Raw genomic sequence first — 19,629 nt, forward strand, 5'->3', positions numbered from 1 at the left:
CAGAAGATTTTCTGACAGTCCTTCAAAACACGTCTGCTACTCTACACCGCTCAACATAGAATGCGAGTAACTTTACAAACGCTCTCAGGCAGAGGTGGTGTAGCAACACGAAGATACTGACTGTAGCAATAGTCAAAGACTATTAAGCTACATGAGTTTCCTTTGTGTCAGCATTGGATATTGATTTTAAGTAAGGAACAGAATTTACAGAGTCACGAAAATAATATACACTACTGGCCATTAAAATTGCTACACCACGAAGATGACGTGCTACAGACGCGAAATTTAACCGACAGCAAGAAGATGCTGTTTAATGCAAATGATTAGTTTTTCAGAGCATTCACGCAAGGTTGGGGCCGGTGGCGACACCTACAACGTGCTGACACGAGGAAAGTTTCCAACCGATTTCTCATACAAAAACGGCAGTTGACCGGCGTTGCCTGGTGAATCGTTGTTGTGATGCCTCGTGTAAGGAGGAGAAATGCTTACCATCACGTTTCCGACTTTGATAAAGGTCGGATTGTAGCCTATCGCGATTACGGTTTATCGTATCGCGACAATGCTGCTCGCGTTGGTCGAGATCCAATGACTGTTAGCAGAATATGGAATTGGTGGGCTGAGGAGGGTAATACGGAACGCCGTGCTGGATCCCAACGGCCTCGTATCACTAGCAGTCGAGATCACAGGCATCTTATCCGCATGGCTGCAACGGATCGTGCAGCCACGTCTCGATGCCTGAGTCAACAGACGGGGACGCTTGCAAGACAACAACCATCTGCACGAACAGTTCGACGACGTTTGCAGCAGCATGGACTATCAGCTCGGAAACCATAGCTGCGGTTACCCTTGACGCTGCATAACAGACAGGAGCGCCTGCGATGGTGTACTCAACGACGAACCTGGGTGCACGAATGGCAAAACGTCATTTTTTCGGATGAATCCAGGTTCTGTTTGCAGCATCATCATGGTCGCATCCGTGTCTGGCGACATCGCAGTGAACGCGCATTGGAATCGTGTATTCGTCATCGCCATACTGGCGTATCACCCGGCGTGATGGTATGGGGTGCAATTGGTCACCTCTTGTTCGCACTGACGGGACTTTGAACAGTGGACGTTACATTTCAGATATGTTACGACTCGTGGCTCTACCCTTCATTCGATCCCTGTGAAACCCTACATTTCAGCAGGATAATGCATGACCGCATGTTGCAGGTCCTGTACGGGCATTTCTGGATACAGAAAATGTTCGATTGCTGCCCTGGACAGCACATTCTCCTGATCTCTCACCAATTGAAAACGTCTGGTCAATGGTGGCCGAGCAAGTGGCTCGTCACAATACCCCAGTCACTACTCTTGATGAACTGTGGTATTGTGTTGAAGCTGCATGGGCAGCTGTACCTGTACACGCCATCTAAGCTCTTTTTGACTCAATGCCCAGGCGTATGAAGGCCGTGGTTGTTCTGGGTACTGATTTCTCAGGATCTATGCACCCAAATTGCGTTAAAATTTACTAACATGTCAGTTCTAGTATAATATATTTGTCCAATGAATACCCGTTCATCATCTTCATTTCTTCTTGGTGTAGCAATTTTAATGGCTAGTAGTGTAGTTCTGCGTCTAGGAGACTGATGACCATAGAAGTTAAGTCTCATAGTGCTCAGAGCCATTTGAACCATTTTTTATGCACCCAGATTGCGTGAAAATGTAATCACATGTCAGTTCTAGTACAATATATTTGTCCAATGTATACCCGTTTATCATCTGCATTTCTTCTTGATGTAGCAATTTTAATGACCAGTAGTGTAGAATGCGAGTAACTTTGCAAGCGCTCTCAGGCAGAGGCGGTGTAGCAACACGTAGATTCTGTAGCAATAGTAAAAGACTATTGAGCTACATGAGTTTCCTTTGTGTGAGCATTGCATATCGATTTTAAGTAAGAAACGGAATTTACAGAGTAACGAAAATAATATACATATCTCACATATCCTCCCCATTCCTCAACACTAATTCAAGTAAATACACTGAAGCGCCTAAGAAGCTGGTATAGGCATGCGTATTCAAATACGGAAATATGTAAACTGGCAGAACACAGCACTGCAATCAACGCCTACATAAGACAACAAGCGTCTGGCGCAGGTTTAGATCGGATACTGCTGCTACAACGGCAAGTTATCAAGGGGAAGTGAGTTTGAACGTGGTGTTATAGTAGGAGCGATGAAATACAGCATCTCCGAGGTAGCGACGAAGTGGGGATTTTCCTGTACGACCATTTCACGAGCATACCGTGAATATCAGGAATCCGGTAAAACATTAAATCTCCGACAACGCTGCGACCGGGAAAAGATCCTGCAAGAAAGTGAACAATGACGACTGAAGAGAATCGTTCAACGTGATAGAAGTGCAACCTTTCCTCAAATCGCTGCAGATTTCAGTGCTGGGTCATCAATAAATGTCACTTTGCGAGCCATTCAACGAAGCGTCATCGATATGGGCTTCCGGAGCCGAAGGACCACTCGTGTGTCCTTGATGGCTGCACGACAAAAACCTTTACGCCTCACCTTGGCCCGTCAACACCGTCATTGGACTGTTGATGACTGGAAACATGTTACCTGGTCGGACGAGTCTCGTTTCAAATTGTATCGAGCGGATGGACGTGTACGGCTATCTAGACAACCTCATGAATCCATTGACCCTGCATGTCAGCAGGGGACTGTTGAAGCTGGTGGAGGCTCGGTAACGGTGTGGGGTTTGTGCAGTTGGTGTGATATGGGACCACTGATACGTCTAGGGATACGACTCCGACAGATGACACGTACATACGCATCTTGTCTGATCACCTGCATCCGTTCATGTCCTTTGTGCATTCCGACAATTCTAGCAGGATAATGCGACGCCCACACGTCCAGAATTGTTACAGAGTGGCTCCAGAAACACTCTTCCGAGTTTAAACCATTCTGCTGGCCACCAAACTCCCCAGACATGAAAATTATTGACAGTACCTGGGATACCTTGCAGCGTGCTGTTCAGAAGAGATCTCCATCCCCTTGTACTCTTACGGATTTATGGACAAGCGTGCACCATTCATGGTGTCAGCTCCCTCCAGCACTACTTAAGACATTAGTCGAGCCGCTGCCACGTCGTGTTGCAGCACTTCTGCTTGCTAACTGATGTCTTACACGATATTAGGCAGGTGTACCTGTTTCTTTAGCTCTTCAGCGTAGCTTAAGATGTCCTCATTTACTTAGGATATGTTATTTAGATATACACGAAGTATAGAATAAATTACTTACAGTGAAATCATCTGTTGATAAATTAACTTTCACAGCGCATAAAAGTTTTTTGTTTTTGAAGCCACAAAGCGCAAAATTGTATTCGCAGTGTTTCTCAATTTCTCTTTTCATTGCTAACCAATAACAGGTTTCACTAAATGCGAAGCATTTTTATCATTTGAAGTATCATATAAGAACATATATAACGGGAGAATCAGCGAGGAATGTCCATGCCCGGCTTACATCCACTAGCAGTAATTGTGACGTAGATTACACCGTAGATCGTAGTTCTGGGAGCAGACTCACGGAAGAGATCATTCACCTATAACTCACTAGTCTCAATCGGAGTCACTAAATTGTTTATAAGTCACTCGATGATTGAAGAGGGTCGACGTTTCATTCTGAACAGTTCAACGTGGAAATTCTAAATTTTACTGTTCGCTGCGTGCTTGTGCTACATATCCCTGGCAATTCCAGTCGAAATATTTTGTTGTGCAGTACAGGAAAGTGACGTAGTGTTAACATTTTACATCACTCAAGTACGTCAACGATTCAATAATTATACGGATGCGACAAGCAGTAAAATTTGTACAACTGTGTATCAAGAAATCTAAGAGAATAATATCACGATTTTGCAGAGTCCTGAGTCTATAAATCATAAAAAGTCGATCTTCCTCTGCACGTAATAGGTCTACAACAATGAATTACAGAAAAATAAGACCAGTAAAAAATTTGAAACATTATATAGTCACAAGCATGATAAGAGCCATTTGTTATGCGAGTACAGTATAACCTGATAAAAACTCTGAATATATCCATGTATATATGAACTTTTTCAATAAGAAAATACTAAGACACAAAACTATAGGGAGTGAGGCAGAAGTAAACACATAAGGGTAATAAGCAAACACAGATGAGGAGAACGCAAAGATATAGTTAGGAAAACTTACGAATACCAACGAAGTCGGTTTTTTGTCAGGAGCGCCCAAATGCTAAACTTTGAACATAAACTGGTACGTATTTTTGTTACTTTCTTTCCTCCATTCTCATACTTTTCTTTCTCAGAATTTATCCTTTACATTTACTTTTTCTTACTTTCTATTACTTTGCATACATTTTTCTTTAACTTCTTATTACATTTTAATCTTTCTCCTCTTTCCTTTATAACCTGTCGCTACCGATATTTTCGAACAACAGTTATTTATAAACTTTATTATACGGTATTTCTTTAAAACCTTTTCCCTTTAAGGCACCAACCTGTTCTGCAAGCTCCTTGCTCACCTCTTTCCGTTTCTTCCCTCCTTACACATCTTTCATGACTTATTAAAGCTCACTAGAGTACCGCACTTACCATATTTATTATACTAATGGCGCTGCACCCTAGAGTAACAATTTATACCCAGAATACACACAACAAAGAAACTCAAGACATGAAATGAGTACAAGAGACAAGAGAACGCGAAAATTTCTGAAGCTAAAGCCATACATGTTATTAGCCTGTGTTAGTTTATCAGTAAATATAAGAAAACAATCACCCTGCAATGTCACACACGCTAGTAGAAAATGTATGCAAAAGAATCTTATACTATGCCAAGGCAAAATAATAAAGCTGAAATGGAAGAAAGTCATCATTAGTAAAGTACTTGTTCGTTAAGCTTCCTCTACAGGCGAATGTCTGTAGTATAATGTTCGTGCTAGATAAGTAATGATGAAAACGTAGTTGGTATATCTCTGTGTCTATTCTATTTTGACAATTTCATATCTTAATGATCTCCACTGTACATAACACTTCTTTCAGTATTGTGCCAAATGTGTATGTTCTCTGGCTATATGTACTCGGAGGCATAGTAAGAAGTTTAAAGTTTATCACATGTTTAAAATTCTGATCTGAGGACAGAAGAAGTACAATTTATCACTCAGAAAATACGTACAGTTGGCTGTAGAATAATTGCATCGGCGAATCATAAGTCAGTATTAGTACTGAAAATAGCCACAAAAATGTTACATAAAACAAATCATAAGAAAATATGTGGCATCAAATAAAGGCTAAAATATGTTTTTATGAGGATAAAACATTAGTAAATAATATTATTCTACATATTGTTTGATATGAGTAATACAATGAATTCCTTTGCTTTTATGCGTCCGAATAAGTATCAGTTTCTACAGCACTGTCGTGAGGAATTGTGCAAATTCTGTAAGGTCCATTCTATACAAGAGGGAATTTATGACTGAGATGGTCGTTTTCTCGATATAATGTATGATATTTTATTAGTATTTTCTGTCTAACTTGTCGCTTTTTAGTGTTTATTTTTTCATGTTGGGATTTCTTTTTTTCCTGCAGATTTCTTGATGTTATTTAGTGTAAATTCTACTACTTTGATACGATGTAACTTTAGCGAAGGTGGATATTCTTGAGTACAAGTAACGGAAATATCGATGAATAATCGTGTGGTAACTCATTGAAAATCTCCTGAAAGATGTGAATATGTTTGTTCCCAGTCTGGTGTTGACTATGACAATGTGGTCTGCAAAGTTTCTTGATTTGCCTCATTATGCGTTCCGAAGGATCTGATTGTGGGCAATAAAGTGAAATGAAAACAAGTTTCATTTTGTGACGTCGTAATGTGCCTAACCAAATATTTGAGAGAAATTGTGGACCGTTTTTGGAAATGAATTTACCAATGCGACCAACTTCTCGTAGAAAATTATTGACAGTACTAATCTAATCGAGCCACCTTTTTTCTTCACAATGTGCAATGAACTGTTGCACGACCTGACTGCAGGTTCTATGATGGTCTGAATTTCTGCTTTTACTTTTTCTCTGTAGCGAGCTGGAATGATGTATCGCTTAACACAAAATTTGTTGGTCTCTTTTACCTGAAATTTGTATTGGAAAGTCTTTACAGCCCCTGCACGATGTGTAAGAACGGCTGCATGTGTGAGCAATAAGTCAGAAAAGAACCTTTCTGTTTGTCTGTGTGAATCAAACTTTGTATATCAATTTCCTCATCAATATCATAGTAAAAGACATGTGAACAAGATGTGTCATTACGAAAGTACTCTGATGAAAAATACGATGCATGATCTGTCAAAAAGCATTGACAATTTATTTTCTCTTCCAGTCTCTAAATCCAGTCTTGAAACATTAAAGAAACGGACTGACCTTCAACTCCCAGCCCTACTTCAGCGTCACTAGAATTCAAAACAACTTCATACTTTTTTTTAAAAAATATGCGCCTAATATTATTTTTGTGGATAAGAGAGGAACAAGAAATTCATCGAAAAATTTCAGCCTTAGGTCTGCTACTTCGCGTCAACACTTTCTCCAGAAATCGCAACTTGTATTTTGGCTCTTCGTGATGGTAAAGTCGTGCAATCTGCTGTTTTTATACATTTTCCGATTGCTGACCACAGATGCAGAGCTGCCAGAATCAAGAACAGCGGAAAGAATAGCGTTAGCTACTGAATTATTAATTATTGAATGTATTACATAACTTTTTTATCTTCGGTCTCTACCAGTAGAATTTCAAAAAGTAAGAATTTTTAAGTTTCGGCAACGGTGTGTTTCGTATTATCTACAGTTATGTTTGCTTATGAAGTTGCGAGTCACTTGTCAGCGTGGAGGTGGATTTTGATTATAATGAGCGTGATGGTTTAGGTTCCTGTCTGCATAATCGTTGTCATGGCGTGTATCTTGCGGACTCGATCTGCCTGTCTTGTGCCCGTTAGAATTCGCATGACAACCATTTCAGTCTCCGTTCTTTCCGTTAAAGTTTGAATGTAGCCTGTCCTTGATACCTAGATTCCTATAACGTCTTATATCATATTCATAGTCATTGTTACGGAAATTACTTCTATCGCGATAATCATTATTCACCTGCAAGTATTCGTATAGAAGATGTCGGTAGTCCCGTCTTTAATTGGTTTTGTTATTATATTTGTTTTGCGAGTTCAGTTGTTTTTTTCATGAAGTGCAGAAGACTTTCGTCTATCGTTATTTCTGTTGTAACTGTTACGGTCTTTCCATTTTGAACCAAAACCTAATTAATATAGAGTAATGAAATATCAGCAATACATTTGTGTACGTAGCTTGTTTGAGTGATTAATATTGCAACATCACAGGTTAATGTAAGAGTGAGATAAGCCATTACAAATGTGAAATACTGGTACATTAATAACCGGTGTATCCGGCAAGCAAACAAACAAACGTCCAGGCATTGTGTTGTACAGGTGCCGGATGTCAGTTTGAGGTATGGAGTTCCATGTCTGTTGCACTTGGTCGGTCAATACAGGGACCGTTAATGATGTTTTCGGATGGCGCTGGAGGTCTCTTCCGATGATGTTCATACCCCTGTGTTCATTGGAGACAGTTCTGGTCATTGAGCAGGCCAAGCCAACACTTCGCCACTCTGTAGAGCATGTTGAGTTACAACAGCGGTATGTGGACGAGCGTTATCCCGTTGCAAAACGCCCCTTGGAGTGCTGTTCACAAATGGCAGCACGATAGCTCGAATCACAAGACTGCCGCATAAATGTGCAGTCAGGGTGCGTGGGATAACCACGAGAGTGCTACTGCTGTGATACCAAATCGCACTCCAGAGCATTACTCTAGGTGGAGGTCTAGTGCGTTTAGCACGCGGACAGTTTTGTTGTAGGTCCCCAACTGGCCTCCTTCTAACCAACACACGACGATCGCTGGCACCGAGGCAGAACCAGCTTTCAACAGAAAACACAACAGACCTCCACTCTGCAGTAGAACGATATTTCGCATTTCACCACTGAAGTCGCAAATGTAGGTGGGTAGGAGTTAATGGAATGCAAGGGGTTAGTGGAATTCAAGCTACAGGACGTCTGGTTCGGAGCTGTCCTTGAAGTAACCTATACACAACATTTCGTTGTGTCATTGTGAAGCGAACTGCTACCCAGATTGCTGCTGCAGAAGCAATTTGATGCGCCAGAGCCATACGCCCTCTCGGTGGCGCCACATGGCCGTCCAAAGACCAGTCTTCTCGCGACCGCACACTCCCGTGACCAGCGCTTCCAACAACTGCGTACAGTGTCTGCATCCCCGCCATGTCTTTCTGCAGTGTCCCAGAAGAAACACCGAGCTTCACGTCTCCCTATTACACAACCTTATTCAAACTCATTGAGCTGTTGGTAATGGTGTCTTCGTTGCCTTAAGGCATTCTTGACTAACATCAACTCCCAACGCCGTAACTAATGCTCACGACCGTCACAGCATTTATTTAAAGCAAACTTAATTTGTGTCCTCATAGTGATACTAGGGCCACCCTTATGCTGCTGTTGCAAAGTCTGAATAGACATCATCTTTCGGATGTAGTAACACGCCTGCCAACTTTCCGTCGCGTGGAGTGGCCGTGCGGTTTGAGGCGCCAAGATACGAATTGCGCGGCCGCTCCCGCCGGAGGTTCGAGTCCTCCCGCGGGCATGGGTGTGTGTGTCTTGTTCTTAGTATAAGTTAGTTTCAGTAGTGTGTAAGTCTAGGGACCGATAACCTCAGCAGTTTGGTCCCTCAGAAATTCACACCCATTTGAACATTTGAACCAACTTTCATTTACGTCGCACAAGTCGTTTTTGGTGTTGCCATTTTTTTTCCGTCAGTGTAATTGCCAATGTGCCGCTACAGACTTAGGGTAAGAAGTAATGTCTTAGTACAAATATATTTTAAATGTGATCTTTTCGATCAAATCACCATCTCATTACGATAAATTTCATCGATGGCCTGTGGTACGGTAATAGTTACTTGTATGACGGGGCACTGATACATTCTACTGCTAATGTATGACTACATCTAATACGCTAAAGTGGTCTTGTAAAATGACGAATCATCTAAGATGCACAGGTTGCGCAGGACGAACACCTTGGTTTTGAAGCTCTCCCGACCCAAATCTTCTCAACTTTTTCTCTATGGGGTCTTCCCAAAAGTGAAGTGTACAGCACTCCCGTTGATATGGTTGAAGATTATATAGTCTTTTCGAGCTTTACAAGAGGATTTTGCGATGTCTGAAATAATTCGTAAGTCACTGAAGCCAAATGTACTAATTCATCCCAATGTGGGGACGACAAGCGGAAGACCACGGAGTTCTTTCTTTTGCGAATACGATTGTGCCGTAAATTGTAATACGTAAAGTGCTGAAACAGTGTTTTATTTCTTGTTCAGGTTGCTGAAATTTGTGCTCATGTAGACGGAGAATTAATAGCAAAGTATACTTTTTCAAATACATTTGTACTTAATAAGGCAATATTTCATATTCGAGATAAAAGTTGTCTGTTCATTCGTCAATTTCATTTTTTATCCACTATATTTTACTTACGGTAGGTCCCGACAGTTATGATTTGCATTCTTTTGCGTATCAGTTTCATTTTTTACCCACTATATTTTACTTATGACTCGTCCCGACAGTTATGATTTGTAGCACTTTGTGTATCTCTACTATATTCAGCTTCGAAATAAGCTATTTGGGCAACCTCTTTGATTGTCCACTGAGACAGCTTCCTGTCCTTGGGAGGTAGGTTTGTCTATTAGCCAATGGGAAGTTTCGCGGCTTGGAAGCAACGATTCGTACCATATTCGAACGTTATTCCGCCTTTCTGATTTTGTGTCTTGCCATGTTATGTTTTTGTACAGGCGAGAGTACTGCTTTGGGAGGAGACGGGCGTTTTGTTGTGACGACCTGAGCTGGTCTGGAGTTTCTACAGTGCTGAAGAAAGTGGCGGACATCATTACATTTACTTGTCGTGGTGAAGCTGAGACTAAATTATTAGGTCATTTTGGAACTGCTTTTAAATTCCTGCACGGTTTGCTCGCGATAACTCCGCATTCAGGTTTGCGGCAATATTCTTCCGCTTGGTGAAATGGAAACTCGAAGGTTGATAAATTTTGACTAAATGGAAGGTATCTGCGATGATGAGTGTTATCTTTTCAATCTTCCGTACTGTAGATTGACACTTAAAAGAGTTGCTGTGTTTTATTAAACATTGTGTGTGGAGAACGGCATTCCGATTACTGATCGTGAGATTTACGCATGTTGTATTGCTTTAAAGACCCATGTGGGTTTGCAAATCAATTATATTCTTTTGATAACAATATATTTATTTATTAGTCAACATTTTCTGAATAATTTCCTCTTAAACCAACTAATTTCTTTGTTACTTATACATATATTGTGTCATGCCGCTGCGCCACCATTTGCTTTAACTTATTGACTCTATTGTGGCTCGTGAATATTCTTGTCCATCAGAGCACATTCACCGAATTAACTTTGCAAGTATACAAAATTTTAAAGAAAGTATCCTTTTTTAGCACGAAATTATGTTCCGAATGAGGAAAGCTAGGTCGACGGCTACAGTTACGGCGCTCGGTGCCCACTAAGCGTGCTGCGGAGTGATGTGACCCGTTACTGAGCCGTCAGATGGACGTATTCATAGATTATCTGTTGACTTTGGTGATTCAGTTGGTCAGTTTCTTGATTAATCATTACTTACTGCTCAATATTCAGACGATAGCAATGAAAAATCACTATTTAAGTGGCATATAAATTACGTAAGTCTAACTGTGTTTGTGTGTGTTTTCATAATTACTTCTTTCGCTACAGTCCCTTCCGTAGCCTTTTTCGTTTTTGTACTCTTAGTGATTCAATAATTCTTAAAATGGATCCCGCCTTTGCTCCTTGTGAAACTTTAAACTGTTGGATGGTTTTCAAACTCTGCTGAACTGTCGTGCGACTGTCCGGTCATCCGTGGGCTTTCCATGTTTCCGTTAAACCAGTTAAAGTTAATACCAGGACAGTCCCTCAGAAATGCCGCAACCGATTAACGTTTTGCTCATTCGCCAAGTAAAAGTGTTGAAAGGAATTCAAATTGCATAATAACTGACTGATAACTTGAATTTATCAGAAATTGTAGATTAAACTGTGGTAGTAGTACAATTACTTAATAAATTTTAAGGATTAACCGAAAGAAACCCCAAACCACCTGTCTCTCTGAGTTCAACAAATAACGATCCAAGAATGAAAGAGCAGAGGACAAACCTCTGTCAGCAAAGCACTGTGCACGTTCTAAATAACTAATTCTTTTGGACGTGCGGAAATCTGAAAGTAGGTTACTTACAGCTTAGGTACATTACTAATCGAAACGGCGCAGGACGCATCCTAGATTGGCATGTGTGAGATAATTTACTAGCAATAAGGCTGAAACTCAATTAAAATTGGACAGTAATTTTAGAGACAAAGCAAGAAACATTTACATTAGAACATAATGGGTTGCTGACAGTTTCTTTTCTAATCAAGTGAGAGCAAAAAGTAACAAATTACTTTGCACTATGGGTTGATGAACAATTGATAACTTGTAAGATACGGATTGTTTTATGCACAGATATCAGATACACACCTACACCATAACACTAGCATCACACAGAGAAAAGGAAAGAAGCGGAATGTGTTACACATGTATCAGAATCACGTGCAGAAGGAGTACCGTGGCAGTGAGCATATGGGCCCAAAAAACGCTTACATTAGTATCAGAGCTTTCTTATCTGTGGTGTCATATTACATCTGAGACAACTAGGCAGCTATGCATGTCATATTTCATTTCCGTCGGCATGAGTACTTCCCTATCGCCAAGGTCATTTCAGGAATCATGTCATCCTACCAAGTGCCAAGGTCGAAGAGGGTAGGGCAGGGAAAGGCTCTCCTACGACCTCTGCACTTCTGACAATTCTGCATGAAGCACCCCCCCCCCCCCCGGCCTTCACATCCCAATCGCCCCCTTCCATTCTGGAGCTAATGGCGTACAAGCTCAGCTCTCCACCCCTTGAGCATATTTCTTATAGTAATGTGATGGCATGTGCATAATCATTAGGTGTCCAGAATGAAGCATCGACAGCATTAGTAGCAGCAGCGATCTGTTGGTGATGAAGAAGAAGGCAGTCGGTATGTATAGTGTCAATCCATCTATCAGAATTATTACTAAATGTATGTGCTACATTATACTTAACTCCTCGTGATGACTGGGTGTTGTGTGATGTCCTTAGGTTAGTTAGGTTTAAGTAGTTCTAAGTTCTAGGGGACTGATGACCATAGATCTTAAGTCCCATAGTGCTCAGAGCCATTTGAACCATTTTTTTTTATACTTAACTTTTTTTGCTATAATTGTTACAGAAGCACAGCAGCAGCTCCATCCCACAGGATTTCTGGCGTTATTAGGCCATGCCATGGCATGAGCAAAGCAGGTGTGACGATCGCCTGATACAGCAGTGAACAAAGACACTCAGTCGTAGCCCACAAGACGTCTTCCAGACTTTTTGGACCTGATCTGTGCCACAGCCCAAAGACAGTAGGCAAGTCCCACAAGAGCACTGTTATTCACTAACATATACAATGTAACAGTGATTCTAAATGTGTAAATGTACATTTGACACCTGTCAATGAATTTGAAGTAGTTACAGATATAGAAAATTCACATCATACCAGGGCTAATGTGCAGTGTTCGTAGTATGAGGGGGACTATCTATGCAGTGACGTAGACTGCATATATACGAAGACAGTGGACGAGCATTACACATCCCACACCTACTGGCATTCACAAGTTTAGTCATAAAATGTCTGTAGTAGATATGTGTGGTAAGGCAATGCTAGAATTAACCACATGGGACAGAAAATTATATTTAAAAAGTCAAAGAGTTGTTAACTGAAAGACCTGTATTGTGGATTTATCGACTGCCACTGATAAACTGTCTCATTGAAGTCAATACATGAGAGGAGCGTACTACAAATTATTGAGTATTTACACTATTGCGATATTGATCAAGTGGAGCAATGCATCAGTACCTGTATTCCTCCTGTAACAAAGTATGTAAGTGTTGAGCATATAATAATGAAATCAGTGGATACTGAATTTAGTGAAGGAGTGCCCATGAATATAATAGCACCTATAGGCTTGAATAGGACTGAGGCTGAATTCAAAGCATATAAAAACAATGATTTGGATCTTTTTGTAAAGCTTAATAACTGTGTGTAAAATAAAAAAATTAAGTTCTATAAAGTTGTCCTTATTTTTTTCCACTGTATAATAACCTTAATGGATGAGAGCATCAAGTAACAATAATAACACAGGTGTGACATAATTAACTTACAGTTTATTCTTAGAAAAATACATGTTTTCAAAGAAAAAAAGGGATTGCATAAATGCAGAATGAGTTTATTTACTTAACAGCAAATTATCGACTACACAGTATTCAGAGCAACAGATACATCATACTAAGAGAGGAGCAGAATGATTTTTTGATTATTTACAATATTTACAATGGTTCAAAATGGCTCTGAGCACTATGGGACTCAACGGCTGAGGTCATAAGTCCCCTAGAACTTAGAACTACTTAAACCTAACTAACGTAAGGACAACACACACATCCATGCCCGAGGCAGGATTCGAACCTGCGACCGTAGCGGTCGCGCGGTTCCAGACTGTAGCGCCAGAACCGCTCGGCCACCAGCGGCCGGCTATTTACAATGTATAGGGACAAGCAGCAGCAGGTGAAGAACCACACAAATACAGGCAAACTCACAAAATATATGAATTTATTTGTTTTTACCAGCACACACATTGTGCAACTGTGCACATGGTACCCACAATAATATATAAATTCACATGAATACACATGCACACACACACACACACACACACACACATACACACACACACACACACACACACACATACACACACACACACACACACACACATACACAAAAGTAAGACAAATGCTTCATATATCTATTCCACACACACAAAGACACACACACACAAACACACACACTCACATGCACAGTCACAATGTGAGAATGAGAGGGTTCTACTCCCATCCACACAGATGAAGAGTTTGTCATCAAGACATGACAAACTACATTTCAATTACACCACAGTATATACCTCATGGCCCCACAACCGAAAGACCACTTGATGCATCATAAGAAGTGATTCATCATCAGCAGAAGGACACTCCTCGTAGTCTTTGGTCATTAGCGTCTGTGAGACTGAACAATGAGCACGTTAGCCTGTCTCTGGGTGGCGCCTGCACCTGAACAGTACGCATGCATCTTAGGTCCGAGCCCCAGAAACTCCACAATCTGCGAGAAATTCGTCTCGTCTTTTATCAGGTCGATAACCTTGTTCTCAAGTGCTCTGCCATAAGGTTTTCGAACAGCAAGTCCAAAGGTGTCGAATTCGCTGGTATTGCATCTAATTACTTCATATGGCTCACAGCCTTTCGACCAGTAAGTGAAACTGTCTGTGTCCACACAAAGAAACTTGACAACAACGAAGTGGCAAACTTTTGGTTTTGCATATTTGTAATGGAAACGTTGCAAGTGGAGTATGGAGAGATCAAGAACTCACATACCAATATAGACAGGTTTCGTGAACACTGAAACCTTAGCCATCTCCACAGCGCCTAGTCCTGTATTCAAAATTGTGACCTACTTTTAATTTTGCTGGTGACGTAACCTCTTGCATCACAACATCCATTCCAATGGTGAATTAAATGAATATCACAACGGTTTGTAGAATTCTCCATGGTTTGATGAAAAGTGAATTATTCATTAATTTATAAAAATCTTTTTCAAATTCATACATCGCGAAGACCCTTTACCCGGTGTTTAAATCAATATACTCCTTCAACCAGGGATGCTCACTGAAGGAGATGCTTCAGATGATTCCAAAAAGTCGCATCAGCAACGTGAGACATTGCTGGAGGTTTCTATAGTGTGGAATGTATCTCTGCTTATGTTTTCATCGGCTTGTAGATGGAACAATTTCGCACGGCTAGTTGCTTCAGACACAATGGTAGGCCTCTGTGCGCATTGTGAAAATTGTCGAGATATTCTAGGTCTGCCTCCAGGACTCATTCCCCACCAGCATCAACAGTGACATTGAGTATCTTGCCCTACAGTCTGACGACTTCATCTTTGGACAGCCATCAGAACACTCCAAATGCCAGAGTTCATTACATGACCTGTCCATAGAGATTATTTACAATTTTTTGGAAATTTGTGGTAAGTTCCTATGTGACCAAACTGCTGAGGACATCGTTCCCTAGACCTGCACACTACTTACTCGAACTTTAACTTACGCCAAGGACAACGCACACACCCATGCCCGAGGGGGGACTCGAACCTCTGAGGGGGAGCCGCGCGAACCGTGGCAATGCGGTCAAGACCGCGCGGCTTCCCCTCGCCGCGATTATCTACATCCAAGTAAAGCATGTAACCGAAATCGTCAGATGGCCTGTATTCCCGTCACCCAGTCGCAGGTTATTTGCATTGGCATACCAGTGGACACACTGGCAAAGTCTCCCATGAATCCCGAATTCAAGAAACAGCAACATATCAAGGTCAGTTAACAGTTTGAAGTTGATACGGTTCTTTTCTAACATGGCGTCCTATGAGAGACCTGCCATAGTGCAATAAAAGGCAGGATCCAGAGTGTATGTGCCCAGGCTCACGTTACGGAATTTCCAAAAAGTGTCTGAAAACGAGTGCACATCTGTCCCCATGAACACTTTAGCATAAGCCACTAAATTACAGATGTTGAATTCCTGTTAGTCATCCACTGCGTGCCTATACTCAGCATCCATTACGTCAGAGCCGGTGAATTTACTGGTGAATGCGGTTATACTGGGCAATGTTGTTTCACAGAGTCTCTCCATGAAATCCAAGTATTCATATGGCGAGAGCCCCTTCTTCATTGTCAGCTGGAACTTGGCATTGTCAGGATACATAGATCGAGTTACATGCATATTCTCGCATAGTGCTCAGAGCCATACATGCATATTCTCTTGACACATTGCCTCGGCAAGTTTCTGAAGAGGAGCCTGCATGAACTGCAATGAGCCCAAGAAATGGAGCAACATTCTTGGCGTCATTCGCTTCGAGAATGAAATGTATTTTTTTTTTTTTTCATTGTCAGGTATGATACTGATCTTATCATTCTCCAACCCGAAAGAACCCAAGTGCTCAACAACAAAATGAGCATATTACCAGCATAAGTTATTGGTAAAGATGAATACGTACTGTGGCGGTTTGTATTTTAGTTTGCATGCACTGCGAGCTGCATCATAGAACAACCCAGTGAGATGACAGTGATCTCTGTGTGGAATTTTCACTTTCCTATCCTAGGACAGGTCACAAATGTGACATTTAACTGCCTGCTTGTACAGGGCATTGTTTTACTGCGTGATGGTCGTTGAAATGAAGGCTATCAACATCCCCCATAAGTTTTTCGACTTCAGAGAGCAACCATCTCACAGTTTTAGCCTTAGCATACAACGCAAATTTGTTGTGACTGTTGCATGTGGAGCTGATACATCCATGGTAAAAGTACCTTGTGCCATGGTGTTCTGATATTTGGGCAGAAAGCATACAACATGATATGCTGCTATATATGGTACTTGTCGTTCTGTGAATGTGTTGTGAGAGGCATTGGGGTCACCTTCACAGCGCACTATAGGAATTAGTAAGCACTCAAATTCAGCATATACACTCCTGGAAATTGGAATAAGAACACCGTGAATTCATTGTCCCAGGAAGGGGAAACTTTATTGACACATTCCTGGGGTCAGATACATCACATGATCACACTGAGAGAACCACAGGCACATAGACACAGGCAACAGAGCATGCACAATGTCGGCACTAGTACAGTGTATATCCACCTTTCGCAGCAATGCAGGCTGCTATTCTCCCATGGAGACGATCGTAGAGATGCTGGATGTAGTCCTGTGGAACGGCTTGCCATGCCATTTCCACCTGGCGCCTCAGTTGGACCAGCGTTCGTGTCGGACGTGCAGACCGCGTGAGACGACGCTTCATCCAGTCCCAAACATGCTCAATGGGGGACAGATCCGGAGATCTTGCTGGCCAGGGTAGTTGACTTACACCTTCTAGAGCACGTTGGGTGGCACGGGATACAAGCGGACGTGCATTGTCCTGTTGGAACAGCAAGTTCCCTTACCGGTCTAGGAATGGTAGAACGATGGGTTCGATGACGGTTTGGATGTACCGTGCACTATTCAGTGCCACTCGACGATCACCAGTGGTGTACGGCCAGTGTAGGAGATTGCTCCCTACACCATGATGCCGGGTGTTGGCCCTGTGTGCCTCGGTCGTATGCAGTCCTGATTGTGGCGCTCACCTGCACGGCGCCAAACACGCATACGACCATCATTGGCACCAAGGCAGAAGCGACTCTCATCGCTGAAGACGACACGTCTCCATTCGTCCCTCCATTCACGCCTGTCGCGACACCACTGGAGGCGGGCTGCACGATGTTGGGGCGTGAGCGGAAGGCGGCCTAACGGTGTGCGGGACCGTAGCCCAGCTTCATGGAGACGGTTGCGAATGGTCCTCGCCGATACCCCAGGAGCAACAGTGTCCCTAATTTGCTGGGAAGTGGCGGTGCGGTCCCCTACGGCACTGCGTAGGATCCTACGGTCTTGGCGTGCATCCGTGCGTCGCTGTGGTCCGGTCCCAGGTCGACGGGCACGTGCACCTTCCGCCGACCACTGGCGACAACATCGATGTACTGTGGAGACCTCACGCCCCACGTGTTGAGCAATTCGGCGGTACGTCCACCCGGCCTCCCGCATGCCCACTATACGCCCCCGCTCAAAGTCCGTCAACTGCACATACGGTTCACGTCCACGCTGTCGCGGCATGCTACCAGTGTTAAAGACTGCGATGGAGCTCCGTATGCCACGGCAAACTGGCTGACACTGACGGCGGCGGTGCACAAATGCTGCGCAGCTAGCGCCATTCGACGGCCAACACCGCGGTTCCTGGTGTGTCCGCTGTGCCGTGCGTGTGATCATTGCTTGTACAGCCCTCTCGCAGTGTCCGGAGCAAGTATGGTGGGTCTGACACACCGGTGTCAATGTATCCTTTTTTCCATTTCCAGGAGTGTACAATAAAGAGACATCCTTCCTGTTGGTGAGTCTTCTTAAACTGTAAGGGCTATTTGTCCTCGGTGAGCATTTCCACATGTACCAGTTCCTGGCTCGAGCAGTGTTTCAGTATTTTGGTGGAAAGTAGGTGGGACAAGTTTCTGATACAGACAGAGACTTGCTTCTCGGCTTTCAAGAATAGCAATAAATCTACGTGTGTGGTATGCTGACTGGCTACTTTGAAAAAGTATATTTGACATCTCTTGTCTTGCTCTTCTTCTCTTCTACATCAAGGCAGTAAATGAGAACCGAATTACTGGGGTTCGGCCAGTCGAATTTTTGAATGACTCAGATTGTAAAGAAAAAAATGAAAAGCCTTCAAAGTTATAACACCTGCAGACGTTAGCTGTTTTATACTTACCAGTATGATATGCATGTTTTGTGCAAATTCTATTGCAAGCCAGAAGCAACCATGTGAAGCAGTATTGATCATTCTCATCTCAATTTTGGGCATTAATATATGCTTGTTGTAATATCACCGGAGAGAGAGATGGAACTGGACCCCCCCATCCCATTAACTGAATCAAAAACGTGAGAGTTCATATCAAGGTGGAGTATACGGCTGAGTGCCTTACCAGACCATCTTCCCTCGACACTGGGAAAACACCTTAGTACGATGCTCTTAGTAAAAGTTCCAGCAATTGAGATGTCCTGTCATATCACACCATCCTTCTACCACACTTTGACTATGCTTGTCTCTGCAGCACCATTGCTGCCTTTTTTATGGTGGTGCAACAGCTCACCATAGAGAACTGCTTTATATCTGATGTCAAAGCGATGCAAAGTCAACGGCACCGCTCTCCTACCACTAGGCCAAAGTGAGACAGACGTCGAAGGCACAGCCTTACTACTGCTAGGACGGGAGTAGTAGCCTGAAGGTCCTGGTCGAGGTGACGCAGACGTCGACGGCACTGCCCTGCTACTGCTAGGCTGAGATGACGCAGACGCCGACGGTCACATGAATGAAGAGTCTAATGGCGGTGTTGTGAGCGTGCCTCTGGAAGCTTCCAATACTCATTCTGTAACAGAAGAAAAAGCGAAATCGATTAGTATCACACAGATACAGGCAGTAGACATGCGCATTCACCGATAATAGTTAAATTCCGATGCTTACCACAAGGTTATCCGACAATAAGAGCTTTCAGACAGTCATCACCCTCATTATTAATCATAATATTAGGTGTGCTATAGTCTAATATTTTTTGGTTTAATTCGTTTCCACTTCCTCGCAATGTCATCGTCAAGTGTGTGTAGAAAAAAACTGTATATAACCGTGAAAATTATTACTAATGATAGACGAAGTAGTAATACTACTACTCTCGTATTTGCCTCACAATAACT

This window comes from Schistocerca nitens, chromosome 1 (assembly GCF_023898315.1).
Source record: "Schistocerca nitens isolate TAMUIC-IGC-003100 chromosome 1, iqSchNite1.1, whole genome shotgun sequence".
Lineage (NCBI taxonomy): Eukaryota > Metazoa > Arthropoda > Insecta > Orthoptera > Acrididae > Schistocerca > Schistocerca nitens.